Genomic DNA, 14,295 nt, shown 5'->3' with positions numbered 1-14,295 from the left:
GACACATTGCAGTCTTATTTTTTGCCGGACAGCAGTGAGCAGAAGTCAAAACACATTAAAGAGTATCAGATCAAGAATTGAAGAATGTCATAACAGAATTAAAAGCAACAGAGAAGAATTAAAGGTAGTAGATCAGAATTAATGCATCAGTAAAGACAGACAGTCGGCGCAGAGCTATTATAGAGGACACCTGCGAGCTGAACCCTAAAACCTGCCTCTAGCTCAGCAGCAGTTAGCCGCTTCTATGTTACTTGTAAATTAATTTAGGTCAAGATCTAGATATTATCTCACAACTTTTATGAGATATCTGTTGTACATATTTTGTTGTATAAATGCCCCCTTCATTAGAGTTTTGAAGAGGTTGGGTGTGTGCGGATTTCTTAGACTCTGTTGTAATATTGAACTTTGGAATAAAGAGTTGTTGGAATCATCCGTTGTCTGGTTTGCTAGATGAAGAATTGAAGCAGAAGATTTGTCACAGAATTCTTGAATCAACCTCTGAATCAATAAGTCCCTTATATCTTGTGTTTTATAGTTTTCATGTTTATTATATCACATGTGTTTCATAATCTGAATGGTAAAGAAAAAGGTTAATTCAGAATTTGCTTAAATGCACTCTGTTTTCAGTCTTTATTATTCTCTGTGTTTTCTTCAGAAATAGCATAAACAATGAATTCTTAATTTCTCATGTTTCCTGATTCTCTCATGTTGAGTATTTGCTAAGGAATTCTTAACTGCTCCTTATCAGTAATCATCCATTTTCCCTCTTTCAATATGTTGAAGGACTTTTAACTGCCTTTCACCCATTTGAGCCCATTCCATCTGATTCCAGCCTTTTAATTGTTCCATGTTTAACTACCTTTCTCTGTGATGCCATCTTCTGTTAAAAACCAAATCCAGGAAACCATCTTCTTTGAATCCATCATGCCTAATGGACTGAACTATTCTGTTTTACCTCACCATTCTATTGAATCTCACCACCCAAACTCAAAACAAAACCCTTGAACTTCATAACTAGCCTAATACCTTAAAAACAAATCTAAATCATAAAGAGAGAGCCCTCTCTGGATACAGATTGGCTAGATTCTGTATCTAAAAGATTGGTCTGTGGTTACCTCGTCCGTATTCCCTTTCTTACAAATTTTGGGAACAACGTGAGTGATAACAAGTTCTATTCCATTTTATGGGAAAGTAAGCATAAATATCATTTTTATGAAATCCGTGACAACATTATTCTTCATTTTCATGAAGTTTTATTTGGTAAAACTCCACCAAGGGTTAGTAAAGAGGTCTAGTCTATATTTAATAAAATTGGAGACTGGTTTAATGAAGAATTTTTGTTCTATATTAGAATCTATGGTAGTGAAGTAGGACTACATATCCTTCCCTAATATATTCCAGATAGAATTACTATAAGGGAAATTGCAAATCAAAAAACACTAAATGGAATTACCAGATTCTTGCACAAAGCTCAAAAGAAGCTATGTCACAATTTTGCTATTAAAACTCACCGGATGTTGTTAAAAGACATAGGACATGTTGTGACGGAGGAAGATGGTTTACAAGAAGTTTAGTTGCATTCTCTTCCCCATTTTAGATATTATCCTAATAATGTTGTTCTTAAATCATTTGCAATTAGTCAAGTACTCGAAGAATTATGTTCATCTACAACTGCCTTTTGACTACGTCTTTGTAAATTGTGATAATTTTAATCAATTTATCTCAAAGGATCGCTTTATTGGTATGGAAGAAAAACTAAATTTGCAAAATTTTAGGCATACTATTTATGATTATTATCTGACATTACTCTCGCAACATTACAACTCCTAGAAGAAATAAGCTTATCCTTTACAGATACCATAGTACATAATTTGATGTTCAATCCACATTTAAGGAGAGTGTTAAGAGAATGGATGTATCAAAATGACATTTATCACAATATTTCATAAATCAACTTCATACACAATCAAGCCTAAAGAGAAGAGATAAAAAAAAATCAATTCAAGCAGAAATTTCAGAAAATCTACAAGGCACTGAATAGTTAATGACTCAAGAACACGTGGTAGGCATTATTCTTAAGGAGAAAGTAATAATAAATATTGAATCTCCTGAAAAAGTAAATCAACATGTTGATAAAATAATGATTGATCCTTCTAATACAAAACAAGTTAAAGAATTGGTTCAAGCTCGGGAAATTGTTCTAGAAATTAGTAAGAAAAATGAGAAGAATTTGTAGCTTTTGGCTCAAGAAACTAAAATCATTTCTCCTCAATCAATTAATGATCCTTAAAAAACAATTACTTCTCAAGATATCCAGAAGATCTAGTTCAATAAATATTACAGACTCTTGTTTCATCTATGCAAGCAATGGATAAAGTCTCTCTAGGGGTATCAATTACTCTTATTTCAACAAATATTCCATTATATTCTTCTATTTCTAAACTAGTTTCAAAAGTGGAGCCAGTAGTAGAAAATGTTACATCATTAAGTGAATATTTTTATAATTTGCAAAAAAAATAGTTGTTAAAATATATGAAAAGAGAAAACATGATTCTATGGAGACACCTTCAGAGTTAAGTTAACAAGCGATAAGTGGGCCAAAAGATAAATAAATTGAAGCAGTCCTTGTCTTAGGAGCTTTTGTTACTTACAATCAGGTCACCGTGGAAGAATTGTCTCAAGAATTTGACATAAATCTAGACAGGATAAAAGAATTTGACACTGAACTAGAAAAGAACAAAATCTTTGGCAAAAAACAATGACAATCCCATGTCGTTCTTAGAGAAGGATTTACTTTAGCAATGCAGTGGATGGAGAAAAATCACATTTTGGAGAAAGAAAAGTTGGATCAACAATTTCAAACAAAATTATTAGAACTAAATAACCAACATTCCCAACAAATTGAGATTTTGGAGCAAGCTCAAAATAGAGAGATTGAAATTCTAAAAGAAGAATCAGATGTCAACATGTAAACAATTACTGCAACATTCCAAGAACAGGGAAAATTTCTTGAAGAACAATTAAGCCAGGTTCAAAAGACTTTTGTAAGCAACAATATTTTTGAAGATTAGGCTTTAATTGCGTATTGACAACTAAAGAAAGTGAAGTTAAAAAACCAGTTGGGGGCAATTCATAAATTGTATCAAGTATTAGTTTCTTTTACTGATCAGATTGAGTTAATCACTGAAAAAGATAAGGCGACAAGTGAACAATTTGGTAAGGTTGTAGATTGGGAAAAAAAAATTAATCCTGAAAACATATAAACATTTTCTTAAAAAAAAAATAAAAAATTGATTCAAAGCCTCATTAGATGAAAGAGATTCAAATTGTAAAATTGTCAAAAAAAAAAAAAGAAAAAAAAAGAAGGAAAAAAGAAAGAAAGAAAAAAAAGAAGAAACCACTAGGTAGTGTGATGGGACAAAACCCAAAAAATTAGATATCAGTGAAGAATTTGAAATACCTCACCCTCAATCGCTTAGAAAAGCATTAACATCAATTATCTGTCAGCAAAAAGTGGAAGAAGAAATGTCATCCAAGGAAACGAACCCCTAGAATACACAACATATTTAAAGATTCTTTTAGTTTCCACTAAAAGATGAAATTCGTTTCTAAATTTTCATCGAAGTATAACCAGAGGAAGATATATATTAAAAGACGTATATCTCAATGCAGAATCAACTTAAAGAGTTTCATGCCCATCCATCTTCCACATACACTTTATAGATTCTCTCAATGGTCTCGGAACATTAAATAAACTATTCCCACTAAAACGGTAGATCTGAAATGGTGGAGGATTGAACGGTCTAACCAATGAATAGGACGATTTAAACAAATCAACAAGATTTTATTAGTTGCTTATTTCATGTAGGGAAATCTTCAAATTTTCTATTATTAAAAGAACAAGTATTTTTTTTGTAATGTTAGTATTTATAAAATCTTTTATGATGGAGTAAGAGTTAGAAATATTTGTACTTAATGATATTGATATTTTGAATTAAAATTTATAGTCCAAATTGTGGAGACCACTTGGAATTGAAATATTTGGGATATTTTTTCAAGGAATATAATATACTTTTAAATTTGTCTAATGCATTATTGATGTTTTCATTATTTTTATTTTATTTATTATTCAATTTCTATTGACTGTTTGAATACACTTATTTTTCTTTCTTATCGAATGAAAAATTGTAAGGGATGTTGAGTCATTTAAAGGGTTAGGATTTATTCTAAGTTCTTTAATAAATTGATATTTTTTCCTGATATTAAAAAGATAGTTTTTTGAATTGCTCTCATTTATGAGATAGGTTGGCTTTTATAATTAAGGCTTTTTCCATAAGCCCAAATCTATTTGGTAGCTTACTGAGCTCATATATCAGTTTAGAAGATCACTATCTCAAACATTTGTGTTAATTTCTAAGTGTGATTTTCCTTCCCGTGTTGCTGAATTTACTGAAGCTTACTACAAACACACAACAACTATAAAAATTGTTTATATTATGTTGTAAATATTTTATTATGTCATATTTAACCTAGATTAGTCTAATTTTTACCGTTTATTTAGGTTATAATTGTATAGGAATTTGGGCCTTTACTCGACACAGTACTGCTCGCACAAACAAGTAGAGGTCTAATTAGAAGTGGTAGCTCCCTGTCGCAGGTAGACTTTTTATGTCTATCAACAGGGTTGTATTTCATATCCATAGGCATCTAGTTTGCATCTATTCAACTTATGTCTTATCTTGTGTTGTTCTTTTAATTTTTACCTTTATTTAGGTTATTATAGTATAGGAAACTGAGCCTTTGTTCCAGAGAGTATCACCAACCCAAATGAATAGAGGTCTAATTGGAACCCATATTGGGTGGTAACTCCATTTTGCAGGGGGGATTTTTTTGCCTATCTACATGGTTGTGTTTCATCTATGTCACATTTTGCTTTCATGTTATTTACCCATTCCAATTTCATTTCCATAGACATCTAGTTTGTATCTATTCAACATTTGTTTTTATCTTGTGTTGTTCTCCTCATTGTGAGCTTTCAAATGTGCTATTTAACACCCAAAATTCAAGTTTGTATGCTAGAATCAAGGTCTTAAGAAGTTGGTCATCTCTTTTTTAAATGAGGAATTTGAATCTTTGGTATTTTAATTTTTATGCTCTTCGCCTTCTTCTCATTTCTATTACATTGCATTTTGTAATAGATAATTGCATCAATCTTTTATCAATGTCTTTGGCAAATAAGTGAAAATAATATATATATATGTGTGTGTGTAAATATATTGCTTACTCACATATATGGTTTGCTTATATGGATTTGTATAAATATATTGCTTATGTAAATGTGTGAGTATATTCCATGTAAATTAAATGACTATGAATATTTTATAGAATTAAGACACATACAAACAAGAAAAGCAATTGAGGCAACATTGTTAATAAAAATTCAAATCTTAGATTTAGAAATCAATTAATAATAAAAATAATTATAATTCCTCATTTATAAAATAAAAATTATTTAATAGCTTTAATTAAAATCTTTCATTGAAAAAACAAAAAAATAATTTTTTTTATTAAATTAATAATCATAACAACAATTATTCTTTTTATTAAATTTATAACCTACGCTGAATAATATTTGTAATAGAAAACCCCCACATGCTACACCTCTTTCACAAGTGTATAAATATATCACTTCAACATAATTAACCAATAATTAACTTATCTTTCATTAATAGATGAGAAATTCTAAACTTAATGAAATTAGCTACAATCATGACCTGACCCAGTACATAGATGAACCTGGACATCATAAAGTCTCTCAGTGACAGGTGCAATCACCACGGATAATGATGTGTTTTTGTCATATTTTATTGTTAGCAGTTGTTATCATGACATGAAATGACACACTGCACTATTCTGTAACTTTCATATCATCAGGTCCTCGGTGACAGGTGCAATCGCAACAAATAAAGAAGATATGGGTTTGTGACATTTTATTTATTTATTATATTAGTTAAAGTAGGTTATAGTGTTTTTGTTTTCAAAGTTATATATATATATATATTTAATTACTCTTGAAATTTTAATTAGATTTTACAAAGCGAATTAAAATTTTGGAAAAATGAAAATTTTAAATAGATTTTATAAAGTTAATTAAAATCTTGAAAATATTAAATATTTTATGTTCAATATATCAATTTTAATTAGAGTGGGGAATTGAACTCGTGACTTCATATTAAGGAGTGCCTTAACAAAGCACTTAATTACGTCTCTTCTAAACCCCATTGACCAAATAACAATATATTTTAAATTATACTACTCATTTAAATTAATTTATTTGCATAAACCATTTAAATTTCTCTTTAAATATAATTTATTTAGCCAATGTTTAATTTATTTATTTTTTATAGGAAAAATATTGATGTTGCATTTCAAAATTTATATATTTTTAAATTTTAATACAATTTTTTAAATAATAATAATTTAACTTTAAGAAATATAAATATGATATTATATGTAAAGTTATTTTAAATTGGGGTTTATGATTACTATATATATATATAGATATATGGTTTTGGAAGTTTTTAACTTTACAAACATTTAAATTAATTTAAATTATGTTATCAATTACATGGTTTTGGAAGTTTTTAACTCTAAACATTTAAACCTGAGAAAATGATTGCACCTCGAGAGATTGGATCCCTCTCTACGCTTAATAGATCCATGGTTAAGATGGATCTAGGTTGTTTATATAATACTATATAATATCTATATTTGTATCTATGTGTCTCGTTCTTATTCCCTCCATCTCACCCCCCAAACATACACATTCTCTAGCTATATCTATCTATCTCTCCTATCTCTCTTCCCCTCTCTCTCTCTCTCTCTCTTGTGACTCCCTCTCTCTCTCTATGTATTTCTTCTTCCCTCCCTCTCTCTCCAACTCCAACTCTAACTCTCTCTCCTTCTCCCTCTCTCTCTTCCTTCTTTTCTCTCCCTTTCTCTCCCACCTCCCTTTGTCTCTCCCCCCATATCTCTCTCTCTCTCTCTCTCTCTCTCTCCCCCCTTTAACTCTCTCACTATCTCCCTCCCTCTCCTTCTCTCTCCCCCCGCCATCTTTGTGTCTCCCTCTCTCTCTCTTCCCCTTCTCTCCCCCTCTCTCTCTTCCCTCTCTCTCTCCCCTCCATCTTTGTTCCTCAAACTCTCTCTTCCCCTTCTCTCCCTATATCTCTCCTCTCCTCTTCTTTGTCTTCCCCACTCTCCTTTGTCCCTCACTCTCTCTCCAGTTCTCCCTTGTCACCCACTCTCTCCCTCCACCTCTATCTCCCTATGTATTTGTTCTTTCCTCCCCCTCTCTCTATCACCCCTCCCTCTCTCTTAAATTTGATCTCATTGTATTATGTTTAGGAAAGTATCTAAAAATAAAAATAAAATTAAAAAATTGGTTGTAAAATATTGAACTTATATTTTGGATCAATCATGTCAACTAAAATACAATAATGAAATACTTAAACAAATCTTGCACTCTCTCTCCTCTATTATCGATAGTCACTTTGCTTGTTCTTATCGTTTACATCCTTAGTTAGGATGGATCTATACTGGTTTTTAATAATATTATTTATATTATATGAATTTTACGTCTTTATATATAAAAGTATTCTCATTTTTAACTTTATTAAAACCTTAATTTAATTTCTATGGGAATATTTTTAGTAGTCGTGAGGATACAAGGTTTAGATATATCTCAAAAGTAATTATAACTTTTTCCTTTTAGATTCAATTAAAAAAATGTTATAAAATTAAATTAAAATAAAATATTTTTATTGTGAAATAAGTTATGGTTTTTGGGCATGTGGTATTGATAAGCCATGGTATTGTAACAAAACATATTTACAAGTTAATAATATCCATGTTAAAAATATTGTCATATTGTTATAAAATATTTTGATTATGAAATAAGTTATGAGTTTTGGGCATGTGGTATTGATAACCATGGTATTGACCCATGGTATTGTAACAAAGCCTATTCACAAGTATCAATGGCAAAAATGGGGGTCAATATCTATGGTTAAGAATCTTTTCATATTGTTATAAAATATTTTGATTGTGAAATAAGTTATGTTTTTTGGTCATGTGGTATTGATAAGCTATGTTATTGTAACAAATCATATTTACAAGTTAATAATATCTTTGGTAAAGTGAGGTGAATATCCATGGTTAAGGATGTTTTCATAAGGTTACAAAATATTTTGATTGTGAAATAAGTTATTTTTTTGGGCATGTGGTGTTGATAAGTCATGATATTGGCCCATGGTATTGTAACAAAGCATATTTGCAAGTTAATAATATCTATGGTAAAGTGGAAATGAATATCCATGGTTAAGAGTATTCTCATGCTGATATAAAATATTTTGATTGTGAAATAAGTTTTTTGTTTTAGACATGTGGTATTGATAAGTCATGGTATTGGCCCATGGTATTGTAACAAGGCCTATCTTTTACAAGTTAATAATATCCATGAGTAAAGTGGGGATGAATATCCATGGTTAAGAATCTTGTATTGTTATAAAATATTTTGGTTGTGAAATAGGTTATGGTTTTTGGGCATGTGGTATTGATAATCCATGGTATTGACCCATGGTATTATAACAAACCCTATTCAAAAAATAAATAAATAAATAAAATATAACAAATTGAATTTTATTATTTTTATTACTTTACCTTTTTATTTATTACTTTTAACTTCTTGTTTATTATTTTAACTTTTATTATTATTTGAGCCAACACTTAAATGATTTAATTTTTTTATCTACACATTTAACCTACACTGGGTTGTAGAGCGCCTCTCACCACAATTACAACAACAATATTGTATATTGCATTTGTTTAATTCGAATTAAAATTAAGTTGAGATTAGATTAAAGCTAGCTTCAATATTGAATAGAAAAATGATCTATCCATAAATCTTAAAAATAATTCCCTTTAAAATTTGAACCTCTAACTCCATCATTTACCATTATTTAAAATCCAAGAAAAAAAAACAAAAAAACAAAAAAACTTTAAATGATTACTTGAAAGGACAGTACACTCCACTGTAACTTTCATATCATATTATTACCAAAGAAGCAACTTTATATGATGACTTGAAATAACATAGTGCAGTACACTGTAATCTTCATATCATCAGGCCCCTCGTGACAGGTGCAATCACATTGTACATAGGTAACCTTCCTGATGGAGGTATGTAGATGTAACAGGTGCAATCACATTGTACATAGGTAACCTTCCTGATGAAGGTATGTAGATGTAACAGGTGCAATCACATTGTATAAAGGTAATTTTGTTGATGAAGGAAGGTAGGTAAGATGTAGATGGTAAATTTAAAGAATATTTCAGAATTTGAAGATTAAGAGAGAGGTTAATTCAATTGTTTGAGCTCTCATGACTCTTAAATTCTGAAATATTCTTAAAAAAAAAAAATTCTAACAGTTTCAACCCATAAAAAAAACGTTTTTGTCATATTTTATCGTTTCCGGTTATTATAAGATGAGCATATTTTATCGTTTCCGGGTATTATCAGATGAGCAACTTTAACGGATGAAAAAATTACACCAGGATAAAGAAGATGCGTTGTTGTCATATTTTATCGTTTCCAGTTAATTATCAGATGAGCAAAGAAGATACGTAGTTGTCATATTTTATCGTTTCCAGTTATTATCAGATGAGCAGAGAAGATACGTAGTTGTCATATTTTATCGTTTCCAGTTATTATCAGATGAGCAACTTTAACTGATGACAAAATTACACTATAATAAAGAAGATACGTAGTTGTCATATTTTATCGTTTCCAGTTATTATCAGATGAGCAACTTTAACTGATGACAAAATTACACTAGAATAACAGACAGATTGTGATTTTTTGTTTATAATAAAAGGTTCCGCTTACATAAGGAAACAAGCCTACTGTTCCACGGTTCGGTCGTAGTTCATCGACGTGATGCAGAACATAGTCACACCACACCATTATGATTATCTAATAAAAACGCAAACTGCAATTTATATATGAAATGCCCACCACTGTGGCATCACGCTATCACTCCCATCACTGCGGCATTGAGCTATCGCTCAACGCTTGCTTTTTGTGTGCAGTTTGTTTCTGAGCGAGCACTGCCGACGGATTTCTCCTCGAGTGCCGGTGAGAGGATTGTTCTCAGAGAGGATGGTGAGCGCCCGGGAGAAGTATTTGAAGAAGTATTCCTGGCTTTTTGCCATCTTCTTCACATACGGCCTCGTCCTCGAATCTGCATACAGTTGCTGGTCCACTATGAGGAGCCCCTTGTTGTCCATCAGGTTCACGTAGTAGTTGTTGTCCAGCTTCATAGGCGTTCCCCGGTCGTTCCGCACATACTGCACTGCCTTCGGGTTGGGGATCGCGTCCGGGCACTTGTGCTTCATGTGCTCCACGTGTCCAGGGTCCAGTGTCGGATCTACTTCCGGGTACAGCCTGTGCACCAGCTTCACGCAGTGAGTCCTCCCCACACTGTGAGCCCCTACATATTTTCCAAAATCATAAATCATGTGATCAGAACAGGCTAATGCAAATTAGTCGAACTTAGTCGAGTTCTAGTGAGTGTGGATTTTGAGAATATTTTAGAATTTTAAAAAATAGATTTTAAAATATTTTGAAAATTAACATTAAATGCCATCAAGATCTCATCACTTACTTTATCATATTTATTAGATTTTATAATATTCCAAAAATTTATTATCAATATAAAAATACCTATAAAATTAAACTTATAAATTAAGATCTAATCACCCATAAAATTAAATACTTATAAATTTAAATCTAGTCACTCTAGTCACTCACTTGTTGGATTCTAAAATATTCTAAAAATCCATCATCAACGTAAAAATAGCCTATAAAATTAAATACTTATAGATTTAGATCTGGTCACTCACCCAGCAGTGCAACAACCCCACGGGTGTCGATTCCCATGGCTTTGAAGCGAGACAGAACAGTGGAGATGCTCTCATTGTGATCGGGCAGGTAATTCTCCACCACATCTGCTCTGCTCTTCCGTCCATCTCTTCTTCCCGTCTTCAGGGGAATGTATGGCCCTCCCAACTGCATATTGGTAAACCATTTCAATAGTCCAAAATCAGTGAACACATCAGATCAGCAGGGTTATATATGAGCACTGAAATGATATGGATTATAGATTTTGGGAATATTTCCAAATGGAATAGATAAAAAATGAGTAGTTGTATTTTTAATTTTTTTAATATTTTGAAATTTAATATATAAAATATTTTGTGAAATAAATAAAAAAATTAAATAAATTTAAAAATATTTTAAATTAATATAAATAAATCTGGTTTATTTTTCAAAGGAAAAAAAACAACTAACTTCACTTATTTTTCAACACTATCCGGATTTTTTTTTCAACACTATCCAGAATTTAATAAGAGATGTTTTGGGAATAGACAGAGCCAAAAAAAAAATCTCACCTTAACCCATATAAAGAAAAAAATCTCACTTTTATGGATATAAAAATTCTCACTTTTGTGGGTCAGATTTAAAATGTTTCTGAAATTTACAAATCTGATATATTTCTGAAATTCAGAATGACCTTATATACATTTAAATCCTAAACCTAAGTACATTGGGTAAATACTAAACATAACTGTACATATATACATTGTAAATCCTGAACATTAGTTTAATAAATATATACATTGTATATATCCCCTTTCTCTGTATGCATTTCGTATATTTTGGGAATAGACACAGCCAAAAAAAATTCTCACTTTAATCCATATATAGAGAAAAATCTCACTTTTATGGATATAAAAGTTCTCACTTTTGTGGGTCAGATTTAAAATGTTTCTGAAATTTACAAATCTGATATATTTCTGAAATTCAGAATGACCTTATATACATTTAAATCCTAAACCTAAGTACATTGGGTAAATACTAAACATAAGTGTACATATACATTGTAAATCCTGAACATTAGTTTAATAAATATATACATTGTAAATCCTGAACATTAGTTTAATAAATATATACATCGTATATATCCCCTTTCTCTGTATGCATTTCGTATATTTATGCACGTACCGATACAACGCCATCTCTGGCAGAGAGAACGAGTATATCTGCGCAGGAAACGACCCCGGGGCACTCCCTCTCCACGGCTTCCTTGATGGTATCCAAATACCTAAAGTTGCGCAGGCCGAAGCTCCTCAGTCTCCTTTTCTGATATGCTGTTCCTTGTTGAGTCCAACAGAAGCGATGCATCACATGACTGCACATTCCAAGTTAACAGATAAAATATATTTGATACATTAACAACAAATGAAAATCCATGTCATCCCTACTTCTTAGGATTCTAAAACCAGAGAACTATTGACAGTTGGAATAGATGCAACAGCAACACTGGTTACTAAACAGATACACAAACTGTGTTAGCAACCGATGCAAATACATTTGGACAAATTGTGTCAGCAACTGATGGAAATACATGTTCATACTTAGGATTGTAAAGTGCAAGAGAACTATTGGCAGTAGGATAAAATGTAACAGCACCACTCGTTACTAAACAGATACACAAACTGTGTTAGCAACAAATGCAAATACATTTTCTCAAAATGTGTCAGCAACTAATGCAAATACATGTTTTTCCTACTTGGGAATATAAAATGCAGGAGAAACTGTTGGAATTTGGTAGTAAGATAAGATGAAATAGTCAGTCAATTTAAGAAAATTATCACTTTGTCAGTTGATCAATAATTAGAAAGGAATGCATTCATAGGGAGATAAAGAATGTACTGATTAGCTTCATAGACCTGAATAACCAAATAAAAGAATGAATATCTAGACACACTTTTGTTTTTTTTATTATTATTTTTTTTTTAATGGTAGATTTTGGGGATATTTTTGAATTAGCTAAATAGCAGTGAGATTAAACTATAGATTTAGTTGCAGTTTGTAGGATTTCTAAATATTTTCAAAATTTGTAATCGAAAATAAAAATAAAAATTTGTTTTCTAAATTTTAAAAATGATTGAAACCTTTTATAGTTTGGAGAGTAAATTTTTAATAAGGAATTAGAATATTTAACAAAATAATTGTGAAATTACTAGCATAGATCCATTTTAACTAGAGATCTAACATGAGCAGAGAGGATCAAATTGCTTCAAATTCAAATTTTAAAAAAATGCAAAATACAATGTATTAATTTTTATTGTTTTACTTCTAATTACTTTACAACATATTTTTTTAGTCACATTATTTTTTTATTTATAACACAATTTTTATTTGAAAGAAAAACTAGATATACTGACACATCTCTTCTCTTCATACTGGACTGTAAAATACACATCTCTTTCTCTTTATACAAAGCTGTAAAATAATTCTACAACCTCTGGATTCAATATGATCCTCTTAAAATAAAGAATGCAGATTTCTATTATTCTCATTTAAGTTGGAAACAAAATTTCTGGAGAAACTTAAAAAACTGCAATGTCAGAAGTTTCCAGTGAATACTTCACCATCTATCCACTTACTACATTAATCCAATAACAAATACCTGGCCCATGTGGGCCAGTGGAAAGCCAATGAGTTCTTTAGATGTATATGTTACTGGAATATAATAGTAGAAGAGAGATCTGAGGAAAGCTCACCTCCACAGCACAGTCATGGAAAATATTTCTAAGCCATGAGAATGCAGTGTTCTTGTGTCTTTTGTACAGCAGGCGTACTTGTTCAGCAATGATCTCTTCAGCCTGAGGGCAAGAGTCCCCATAGTAATTCATCACCAATCCATTCTCACTGTAACTCCCAGTAGCATTGCTTGAACTTACCACATTGTAAGCCTGAGACTGCAATAGCTGCGCGCTGAGCGCGAAAGCCAGCACCACCCACAGGCCCATCTTCTCGCTCTTATCTTCAATTGAACTCCAGCTAGAGATATATATAACGAAATGTTGAAGTAGTTTTCACATGTGATGTGATGTGATGTCAGTGGGGGCAGTGGGCACCAGTGCATTCAGGCTGCCTTCACGTTTAAGTTAATTCTTGGGCAAGGGAAAGTTTCCAAAACACTGAATAATTTAATAGACGCCAAAAATGGCGTTATTTCCTCTCCGTAGATAAAGAATCTTCTGGGTGCAACCCAGCTGAGCATATCGAGTGGCACGGGCTCACCGATTCCCACTTGCAGTGGATATACCATTGCGCGTGCATAAATCTGAAATTTTGTCGGTTGCTTTAATTAATAATTAAGAGATTCA

At 31.4% G+C, this 14,295-nt stretch overlaps 1 pseudogene across 1 annotated transcript; it reads right to left on the bottom strand.

Moving 5' to 3' along the window:
- Positions 1–9,906: 9,906 nt before the first annotated feature.
- On the bottom strand, positions 9,907–13,965 carry LOC149249010 (peroxidase 42-like; annotated as a pseudogene). The gene is made up of 4 exons (XR_016266720.1): positions 13,687–13,965; positions 12,122–12,308; positions 10,960–11,125; positions 9,907–10,547 (listed from the first exon to the last, which is right to left on the bottom strand). The product of XR_016266720.1 is annotated as a peroxidase 42-like (transcript).
- Between the last annotated feature and the right edge of the window lie 330 nt (positions 13,966–14,295).

This window comes from Pinus tabuliformis, chromosome 7 (assembly GCF_031772625.1).
Source record: "Pinus tabuliformis cultivar Carrire ecotype Pingquan chromosome 7, CPIR1, whole genome shotgun sequence".
Taxonomy (NCBI): Eukaryota; Viridiplantae; Streptophyta; class Pinopsida; order Pinales; family Pinaceae; genus Pinus; species Pinus tabuliformis.
The sequence above is the reverse complement of the archived record's forward strand: the minus strand, read 5'-3'. Positions and strand labels throughout refer to the sequence as shown.